This window comes from Colletes gigas, unplaced genomic scaffold (genome assembly GCF_013123115.1).
Source record: "Colletes gigas isolate AHSC1104 unplaced genomic scaffold, ASM1312311v1 Colletes_gigas_Sc00246, whole genome shotgun sequence".
NCBI classification, from domain to species: Eukaryota; Metazoa; Arthropoda; class Insecta; order Hymenoptera; family Colletidae; genus Colletes; species Colletes gigas.
The window spans coordinates 6,580-17,422 of record NW_025106868.1 but is presented as its reverse complement, the minus strand read 5'-3'; the positions used below and the strand labels follow the sequence as shown (position 1 = coordinate 17,422).

General features: G+C 48.1%; 2 non-coding genes across 2 annotated transcripts; both read right to left on the bottom strand.

The window, feature by feature from the left end:
- Nucleotides 1-690: 690 nt before the first annotated feature.
- LOC122404374 lies at nucleotides 691-845 on the bottom strand. The gene has a single exon (XR_006259709.1). It is a non-coding gene; the product is annotated as a 5.8S ribosomal RNA (ribosomal RNA).
- A 1,515-nt stretch (nucleotides 846-2,360) lies between these two features.
- On the bottom strand, nucleotides 2,361-4,293 carry LOC122404375. The gene has a single exon (XR_006259710.1). It is a non-coding gene; the product is annotated as a small subunit ribosomal RNA (ribosomal RNA).
- Between the last annotated feature and the right edge of the window lie 6,550 nt (nucleotides 4,294-10,843).

The following is a 10,843-nucleotide window of genomic DNA, read 5'->3' as shown; positions in this document are numbered from 1 at the left end:
TCCATAGAGGATGATCGTCCGATTCGTTTGATAAATTATCATTTTTCCCTGGGGCTGTACGAACGAACAGAGAGGAGGAAGACGACGATCGACGGATACCACAAATTTCACGTGGTAGGGCATATATATATATATATTATATATATTTATCAGTGTTTGGTCAAATTTCTTTCCAGTGTACTTTCTGTTATGCTCCAAAACTAGTATACGCTTCATTTTCTTTTTTCTTTGCATAAATTATTAATTTCAGGCAACGTCGGGAGCGCGGCAAAGATTCGATTCGTACGAAACGCGATTTGCGCCCCACGGTGGTTTTTATTGCCATCAAAGTCAGAAATCGCAGGAGCGGTGCTTAACGGGCGGTCGTGATGGTATTCCACACCACACGACGCACGACGCCGTAAAACACTCGCGCGAGTCCAAACGATTCTGCCTCACCACGCAAGGGGTGCGCAAATTCAGCCAATAATATATAATATTATCTTCTTCGTACGTCCCGCGACAAACGCCAACGAAATACCCAAACTCTCGCTCGTACGTTGCATGTACGTATTATACGATTTATGATAATACATCTCTCTTCATCGACCCGGCTCCGAAACGTTCTTCGCCGTCTCCCCGAAAGGAGAGGTAAACGACGGCGGGGTTAGGGAATCGGAGAGCAACGCAAGCAGTTTTAGGGCAAGTGAACGACCCTCAGCCAGGCGTGGTCCAGGAATTGTATCCGTGGACCGCAATGTGCGTTCGAAATGTCGATGTTCATGTGTCCTGCAGTTCACACGTTGACGCGCAATTAGCTGCGTTCTTCATCGACCCACGAGCCAAGTGATCCACCGTTCAGGGTAATCATATACAATTTACAATTTTTCTCTTTGTATTTAAAAATGCTCCTTGTTCTTTGTTTTAAAAATATTCGATGTCCGCACCTCCGACCAGCGTGCCGACGGAGGATTGAACGCGCCATATCGACGACAAAAGTTTCTTTTTCTTTTCTGAATGACGGAAACCCGTCGTTCGACGGCCGAGCGTACAGTACATTCAAAAGCCTTTGGACGTGGCTGCGACCAACGGGTGGTATAATACACCCGTATATTCTTGGTTCCGAACAGTAACTTCACGCGCAATCGGACGAACGCACACGCGGCAGCGTCCATCGGTTGCTCGATGAAATCGATGCGATAAACTAGCAGCATCATCGGCTGATCGTCGTTAGTCGCGCGAGCAACAACGATGGCCGCACAATCGACGCGTTGTCGTTTGCGATCATTCGTCTTCTCTCAGGCTAGCCGTATGAGTACGTCGTCAGTCGCGAGCAACAACGATGGCCGCACAATCGACGCGTTGTCGTTTGCGATCATTCGTCTTCTCTCAGGCTAGCCGTATGAGTACGTATATTATTTATTTACGAACGAACGCGGGGCAGCGTCCATCGGTTGCTCGATGAAATCGATGCGATAAACTCGCAGCATCATCGGCTGGTCGTCGTTAGTCGCGCGAGCAACGATGGCCGCACAATCGACGCGTTGTCGTTCGTTTGCGATTCGCCTCAGGCTACCCGTGAGGATGTATATAATTATTTATTTCTTCCTCACCGTCATCAGAACGTTTCGTTCGGAGCACGACGACGAGCACACGCACACGTCACAGCGGGCAAAGCGGGATACGCAAGTTCAAACCGTAAAGGAACGTCGCGAAACAAAGTTCGACGGCGTCTCGTTCCTCGGCTGTAGATTCTTGGGCGCTTTGTTTCGGTCCCTTTGTGCGTTGTGTGTGACAATCGGTCGTCGTCTCCTCTTCGAGCGAGCGCAACGTAAACAGCCAGCATCGTATCTCCGACCGAGACGTGTATATAATGGCAAAATTGACGGCGGGTGACATCCTCGATCGTCGCAACGATGGGTCTTATTTTCTCTTCTCCTCCTCTTTCTTTCGTTTGCTTGTTTCTTTCTTTCTTTCTTTCTTTCGTTAGTAATGGACGTTTTCGTGTTTTTGAACGAACGTTATTGTGTCATGTTCTTTCAATAATGTGTTGTTTTGTGTTGTTCGTTCGTTCGTTCGTTTCGACCCAATCGTATAAACGACGACGCGCGTCACCTCACGCGAGCATCGATCTACCATTATAATATACAACGATTCTCGTTCGTCGAGAGAACCTATGGTCTGCACGGGCTCTCCAACGCTTGTGCTTTTAGCTTTGCAATGACGACGGACGGGAGAGACGCGAGTGGGAACAAACAACGTGTTGTGTTTGTTCTCCCGTACAGCGTCCTCCGCTCGTAAGCCGTCCCATTGATATGATCTTTCCATTCATAGTTTTTTTTTGTTTGATCTTTCTCCAGTTTCATTGTGTTACTTTTCGTTAATGATCCTTCCGCAGGTTCACCTACGGAAACCTTGTTACGACTTTTACTTCCTCTAAATGATCAAGTTTGGTCATCTTCCCGGCAACATCGGCAATGCCGAGAACATTGCCGCGCACCAGTCCGAAGACCTCACTAAATCATTCAATCGGTAGTAGCGACGGGCGGTGTGTACAAAGGGCAGGGACGTAATCAACGCGAGCTTATGACTCGCGCTTACTGGGAATTCCTCGTTCATGGGGAATAATTGCAAGCCCCAATCCCTAGCACGAAGGAGGTTCAGCGGGTTACCCGGACCTTTCGGCCAGGGAAAACACGCTGATTCCTTCAGTGTAGCGCGCGTGCGGCCCAGAACATCTAAGGGCATCACAGACCTGTTATTGCTCAATCTCGTGCGGCTAGAAGCCGCCTGTCCCTCTAAGAAGATTTGTTTGTACGTTGGTAGTAAAAAACCCAACGGCCGAAGCCGAGGGACTTCGAGATACCATAATTTACGTCTATTTAGCAGGCTAGAGTCTCGTTCGTTATCGGAATTAACCAGACAAATCGCTCCACCAACTAAGAACGGCCATGCACCACCACCCACCGAATCAAGAAAGAGCTATCAATCTGTCAATCCTTCCGGTGTCCGGGCCTGGTGAGGTTTCCCGTGTTGAGTCAAATTAAGCCGCAGGCTCCACTCCTGGTGGTGCCCTTCCGTCAATTCCTTTAAGTTTCAGCTTTGCAACCATACTTCCCCCGGAACCCAAAAGCTTTGGTTTCCCGGAAGCTGCCCGCCGAGTCATCGGAGGAACTTCGGCGGATCGCTAGCTGGCATCGTTTATGGTTAGAACTAGGGCGGTATCTGATCGCCTTCGAACCTCTAACTTTCGTTCTTGATTAATGAAAACATTTTTGGCAAATGCTTTCGCTTCTGTCCGTCTTGCGACGATCCAAGAATTTCACCTCTAACGTCGCAATACGAATGCCCCCATCTGTCCCTATTAATCATTACCTCGGGGTTCCGAAAACCAACAAAATAGAACCGAGGTCCTATTCCATTATTCCATGCACACAGTATTCAGGCGAAGGTAGCCTGCTTTAAGCACTCTAATTTGTTCAAAGTAAACGTACCGGCCCACCTCGACACTCAGTGAAGAGCACCGCGATGGGATATTGGTTGGACCGCCCCATGAAGAGCTAAGCCCACCGGTAGGACGTACCACATAATGCCAGTTAAACACCGCGAGCGGTGAACCGACACTGTGACACACAGATTCAACTACGAGCTTTTTAACCGCAACAACTTTAATATACGCTATTGGAGCTGGAATTACCGCGGCTGCTGGCACCAGACTTGCCCTCCAATGGATCCTCGTTAAAGGATTTAAAGTGTACTCATTCCGATTACGGGGCCTCGGATGAGTCCCGTATCGTTATTTTTCGTCACTACCTCCCCGTGCCGGGAGTGGGTAATTTGCGCGCCTGCTGCCTTCCTTGGATGTGGTAGCCGTTTCTCAGGCTCCCTCTCCGGAATCGAACCCTGATTCCCCGTTACCCGTTACAACCATGGTAGGCGCAGAACCTACCATCGACAGTTGATAAGGCAGACATTTGAAAGATGCGTCGCCGGTACTGGAAGACCGTGCGATCAGCACAAAGTTATTCAGAGTCACCAAAGCAAACGATGAACGAACGGACACTAATGCCCGTCCATACCACCGATTGGTTTTGATCTAATAAAAGCGTTCCTCCCATCACTGGGACGAACTCTGTTTTGCATGTATTAGCTCTAGAATTACCACAGTTATCCAAGTAAATGTGGGTACGATCAAAGGAACCATAACTGATTTAATGAGCCATTCGCGGTTTCACCTTAATACGGCGTGTACTGAGACATGCATGGCTTAATCTTTGAGACAAGCATATGACTACTGGCAGGATCAACCAGGGAACTTGAGTAAAGTTCTTTTATAATATTCTCTCAATTTAATTCTTCGTCGCCGACTCTGAAGGAGAACGGACGACGATACACACTTTAAAAAACTCCTCTTCCTTCAACATCAAATTTTCGTCTTTCGTTCAAAAGACTCGAGAGCCACCTCTTCTCTCTTGTGTTATAATATCATATATGTATATGAGAGGATCCCACCAAAAATCCTCACTTCGTTTTTTCGAGAGCTCCCCAAACTCTCGTATATTTAATTTCATTTTTCGAGAGAGCCACCACCAACTCTCTCGTTTATATTTGCTTTTTCTCGACAGAGTCACCACCAAACTCTCTCGTTTCGTATTTTACTTCACAACAGAACATTACTGTATAATGGTATCCCACAACGACAAAGTACGTAGAGCTGCGCTCATGCTGAACATCTCGGGCACTTATTCACGCTGAGCATCGATCGTGGAAGCACGTATTGCCAGGCCCGAAGACTAAGCATTCATGCTGGACAAAAACGAGATAGCGCGTATGTGCAGGTCGAGAAAGCACGTATTCGGCGCCGTACTCCTATGTCGAGGTCAGACACCTGTATTTCATTCTTTGCTCACTTTCGAGAGTACGAACCGTAGTTCCATACAATTTTTGCCTTTTAAGCTACGCTCCGTAGAGTGTACTGCCAGTTTATGGTTTTTACAAAATTTTCAATCGCTCGGACTGAAGAGTTGATGCTCGGATAGTACGAGTATACATATTTTAAATGTATACAAGTCACCAACGTCACTCGAGACGCTTATACCACTTCAAGAGCCATTTGGTCAAAGACACCGACTCGTGGTAATGCAGTGTGGAGAAAGTCTGGAACGAGCACGATACAGAACAGTCAGGATGAAATCCCGAGGAGCGACGACTGCTTCTCAACCGAGGTCGAAGAATAGCCGCACGCTCGACGCTGCTCCGACCGACCCGACCGGACCGTCGCTTCTCTTATAGATACCGAGGCGCCCGCCGGAACGCCGGCGACGCACGGGCTTACGCACGGCCGCTTATGGGGCGAACCGCGCGACCCGAGCGCCCGCCCGAACGGCCTGTTATAACATAGAGCGAAAACCAACACCTGTAAATTCCTTAATAATTGAGCTAGAACAAAAACTAAACACGCTATCCTATAGGAAAAAATCAGGGGAACACGATGCCGTCGTTAAAAATATAGGTTACCGTGTTCATTTTTGAGAAAAAAATGGAAAAATGGTCAAAATCGTCGCAGGAAAAAAACTCGACACGCTATCTTATAGGAAAAAATTAGGCCAATACAGATCCGTTATTAAAAATATCGGTCGTCGTGCTAGTTTTCGAGAAAAAAAAAGTCCCCGAAATTCGAGATAAAAAAAAAACAACCAGACTACCACGTAGACAAAATAACACTGAACAAATATTATACAGGTCAAAATATGGGTTACCGTACTAGTTTTCGAAATATAGACGAAAAACCGCCGCCGCCGATCGGTACGCCGGTCGATGCGTAGCACCGCTCGAGTCGAGCGCCCGCCCGAACGGCCTGTTCCAACCTAAAGTGAAAAAAACCTGTAACTTCCTTAATAATTGAGCTAGAACCAAAAATAAACACGCTATCCTGTAGGAAAAAATTCAGGGATCACGATGCCGTCGTTAAAATCGTAGGTCGTCGTGCTCGTTTCCGAGAATCGGAAAAAAAAATTCTCAAAATTCGAGGAAAAAAAAAAACAACCGCTCCACCGTGTAGAGGACGGGGAACTGCACATGTTTTGTATAAACGAAAATTTTCGTTAACGACTTCGTTTCCGAGAAACAGAGAAAAAAATTCTCAAAATTCGAGGAAAAAAAAAAACAACCGTTCCACCGCGTAGACAACGTACAGCCGCACAAGTTTCGTATAACCGAAAATACGCGTTGACGTGCTCGTTTTCGAGTTAACGGCGAAAAACGGCCAAAAGCGATCGGTCCGGCGGTCGACGCGCGCAACGAGTCAAAGTCCCTCCGGCTCCGAATGATCGCTCCGGCGGTAAATATCGTCGTAGGGCAAAAAATCGACACGCTATCCTGTGGGAAAAAATTCAGGGATCACGATGCCGTCGTTAAAATCGTAGGTCGTCGTGCTCGTTTCCGAGAATCGGAAAAAAAAATTCTCAAAATTCGAGGAAAAAAAAACAACCGCTCCACCGTGTAGAGGACGGGGAACTGCACATGTTTTGTATAAACGAAAATTTTCGTTAACGACTTCGTTTCCGAGAAACAGAAAAAAAAATTCTCAAAATTCGAGGAAAAAAAAAAACAACCATTCCACCGCGTAGACAACGTACAGCCGCACAAGTTTCGTATAACCGAAAATACGCGTTGACGTGCTCGTTTTCGAGTTAATGGCGAAAAACGGCCAAAAGCGATCGGTCCGGCGGTCGACGCGCGCAACGAGTCAAAGTCCCTCCGGCTCCGAATGATCGCTCCGGCGGTAAATACCGTCGTAGGGCAAAAAATCGACACGCTATCCTGTGGGAAAAAATTCAGGGATCACGATGCCGTCGTTAAAATCGTAGGTCGTCGTGCTCGTTTCCGAGAAACGGAAAAAAAAATTCTCAAAATTCGAGGAAAAAAAAAAACAACCGTTCCACCGTGTAGAGGACGGGGAACTGCACATGTTTTGTATAAACGAAAATTTTCGTTAACGACTTCGTTTCCGAGAAACAGAGAAAAAAATTCTCAAAATTCGAGGAAAAAAAAAAACAACCGTTCCACCGCGTAGACAACGTACAGCTGCACAAGTTTCGTATAACCGAAAATACGCGTTGACGTGCTCGTTTTCGAGTTAATGGCGAAAAACGGCCAAAAGCGATCGGTCCGGCGGTCGACGCGCGCAACGAGTCAAAGTCCCTCCGGCTCCGAATGATCGCTCCGGCGGTAAATACCGTCGTAGGGCAAAAACTCGACACGCTATCCTGTGGGAAAAAATTCAGGGATCACGATGCCGTCGTTAAAATCGTAGGTCGTCGTGCTCGTTTCCGAGAATCGGAAAAAAAAATTCTCAAAATTCGAGGAAAAAAAAAAACAACCGCTCCACCGTGTAGAGGACGGGGAACTGCACATGTTTTGTATAAACGAAAATTTTCGTTAACGACTTCGTTTCCGAGAAACAGAAAAAAAAATTCTCAAAATTCGAGGAAAAAAAAAAACAACCATTCCACCGCGTAGACAACGTACAGCTGCACAAGTTTCGTATAACCGAAAATACGCGTTGACGTGCTCGTTTTCGAGTTAACGGCGAAAAACGGCCAAAAGCGATCGGTCCGGCGGTCGACGCGCGCAACGAGTCAAAGTCCCTCCGGCTCCGAATGATCGCTCCGGCGGTAAATATCGTCGTAGGGCAAAAAATCGACACGCTATCCTGTGGGAAAAAATTCAGGGATCACGATGCCGTCGTTAAAATCGTAGGTCGTCGTGCTCGTTTCCGAGAATCGGAAAAAAAAATTCTCAAAATTCGAGGAAAAAAAAAAACAACCGCTCCACCGTGTAGAGGACGGGGAACTGCACATGTTTTGTATAAACGAAAATTTTCGTTAACGACTTCGTTTCCGAGTTACAGAGGAAAATTCGTATATATCTGCTCCAAATGGAAAAAAAGATAGAGACAGAGGGAATGTCCCGAACCTTCACAGGCATACTTTCTCCTGCTTGTTTAGTAGCTGCTCTAGTATAAACCAGCGACTGTTTGTCCCGCCGTTCAACCGCGACAGTTTAAAATTGCAGTGGAATATCATCATCGCTCCGACGCAAAAATCATCGTATTGCAAAAACTCGACACGCTATCCTGTAGGAAAAAATTCGGGGATCACGATGCCGTCGTTAAATAAACAGGTCACCGAGCTCGTTTCCGAGAAACAAAAAATATTTTCAATATTTCGAGGTGAATATAAAAAAGAAAGTCTTGTTAAACAGTTAATAGTATATATAATTTCTAGAATGCATAAAAACAAGAATATGGAGTCTCGGTTAGATGACTGGGGGGCTGCGCCCCCCAGACCCCCGCCCCCGCTAAACTAGCCCAAACCTAACTCATTTTTGTATTTAATATAATTCGATACTGTGGTTTTGTATAGATAAGTACGTTATATATTCTAATAAACATATTAAATGCTCATTATATGCTAGTAGCTTTTTACTTTAGAACGAGTGGATGTTGCTCTGGAGGATGACCTTGATAACATACGTCAAGGTCAGGGTTAGGACTGGCTTAGGCCCAAGTCTGGGTTAGGTCTGGGTTAGGACTGGATTAGGTCTGGGTTAGGTCTGGGATTGGTCTGTGTTAGGTCTGGGTTAGGACTGGGTTATGTCTGGGTTAGGACTGGGTTAGGTCTGGGTTAGGACTGGGTTAGGTCTGGGTTAGGACTGGGTTATGTCTGGGTTAGGACTGGGTTACGACTGGGTTAGGTCTGGGTTAGGACTGGGTTAGGTCTGGGTTATGTCTGGGTTAGGTCTGGGTTAGGTCTGGGTTAGGTCTGGGTTAGGTCTGGGTTAGGTCTGGGTTAGGTCTGGGTTAGGTCTGGGTTAGGTCTGGGTTAGGTCTGGGTTAGGTCTGGGTTAGGTCTGGGTTAGGTCTGGGTTAGGTCTGGGTTAGGTCTGGGTTAGGACTGTGTTAGGTCTGGGTTAGGTCTGGGTTAGGACTGGGTTAGGTCTGGGTTAGGTCTGGGTTAGGTCTGGGTTAGGTGTGGGTTAGGTCTGGGTTAGGTCTGGGTTAGGTGTGGGTTAGGTCTGGGTTAGGTCTGGGTTAGGACTGGGTTAGGTCTGGGTTAGGACTGGGTTAGGACTGGGTTAGGACTGGGTTAGGTCTGGGTTAGGACTGGGTTATGTCTGGGTTAGGACTGGGTTAGGACTGGGTTAGGACTGGGTTAGGTCTGGGTTAGGTCTGGGTTAGGACTGGGTTAGGACTGGGTTAGGTCTGGGTTAGGTCTGGGTTAGGTCTGGGTTAGGTCTGGGTTAGGTCTGGGTTAGGTCTGGGTTAGGACTGGGTTAGGTCTGGGTTAGGACTGGGATTAGGTCTGGGTTAGGTCTGGGATTGGTCTGGGTTAGGTCTGGGTTAGGACTGGGTTATGTCTGGGTTAGGACTGGGTTAGGTCTCCAGGAGGTGTCGTCTGACGAGGATACCATGAGTGTTCGTTCTCGCTCATCATCGACGACAGGCAAAAGGAGACTGTTGTCATCGTCGGAGGAAGACGAGACGGGGTGGGCGGCAAAAAGGCGGCTGACGGAGGGAGAAGAGTTTCGGCGTCCTCTTCGGCCACCTCCGTCCTCTTTCATTCGGAGGGAAGGAGACGGAGTCTTTGAAAGGAAGAAGAAGGGCGACACCCTTCCTAGTCGAGAGACCATGAAGGGTGAAATAATGGGCCTTGAGACCGCTGATCTTAGTGGCGAAATATTGCGTCACATGGAGGAGGTTGTGCGGGTAGCCAACACGTCAGGAAACCTAAAGGGCACGTTTGTTCGGATCCTGAAGATGGCTGCACGAGTCACCGACGTGGCGGTAACGGAGCTGCAACAGAGGACGGTAACCACGGTAACCAGTCGGCTGCTTGTAGAGAAGAACCACCGGCTAACCGCTGAGGCCCAGAGGGTGAAGGAGGAAAATGATGCCCTGAAGTTGGAGATTGAGGCTCTGCGGAAGCGGGGTGGCTCGGCACGCTCTCGAGTATCAGAACCGGACTCATTGAGAGTAGGGACCACGCTTGAGACACCTATGGGTAGCGAGCAGATTGTGGGGGCAGTTGCAAATAAAATGGTGACCCAAATTACTGCAATGATGGAGGAGCGTTTTCAGCAGCTTAGGGGAGAGCTGCTCTCTATGAGTCGCTCTCTTCATAAAGAGAAGGGAGCTGGGGTAATTCCTGCCTCAACCAATGCAAAGACGGGACTCAAGCCACTGTCGTCCTCTTTCACCGAGTCTCCGGTGGGACAGGATGGCAGAATAGTTGGAAAGAAGAAGAAGAGAGAGAGAAAGAAGCGAGCAGAGCTGGCACTGTGATCAACAGCACTGATGGTGAGGTCGAGCTTCCTCCCACTGGGATCCAGAATAGGATGGAGTGGCTGGCTAGGAAGCAAAGAATGACGGCGGCGAATAATCCCTCAACGTCACGGGAGGGTTATGTTACGGTGGTAGGCCGGAAGAGCGTGCAGGTGCATGAAGATAGTGTGGGTGGCTCGTCATTGGCTCAACACCTACAAGGAAATGAGCAGGGGGGCTCTTCTCGGCCTCGTAAGGGACCTTTGCAGTCGAGGGAAGATGCAAATAAGGGAGCTAGGACTAGGAAGCAGCAGGAGGAGCACGGCAGTAGGAAGGTGTTGCGTCCGGCTCGTCCGCCTACGAGAGCGGCGGTTACTTTGACGCTGGAGGAGGGGGTTAAAGCGACGTATGCCGAAGTTATGCGAGCTGCTAGGGACAAGATCCCTCTAGAGGATATGGGGATTACGGACATAATCCCCAAGAAGGCGATAACTGGGGGTATGTTGTTGGAGGTCCCTGGTCCGGAGAGCGCATCGAAGG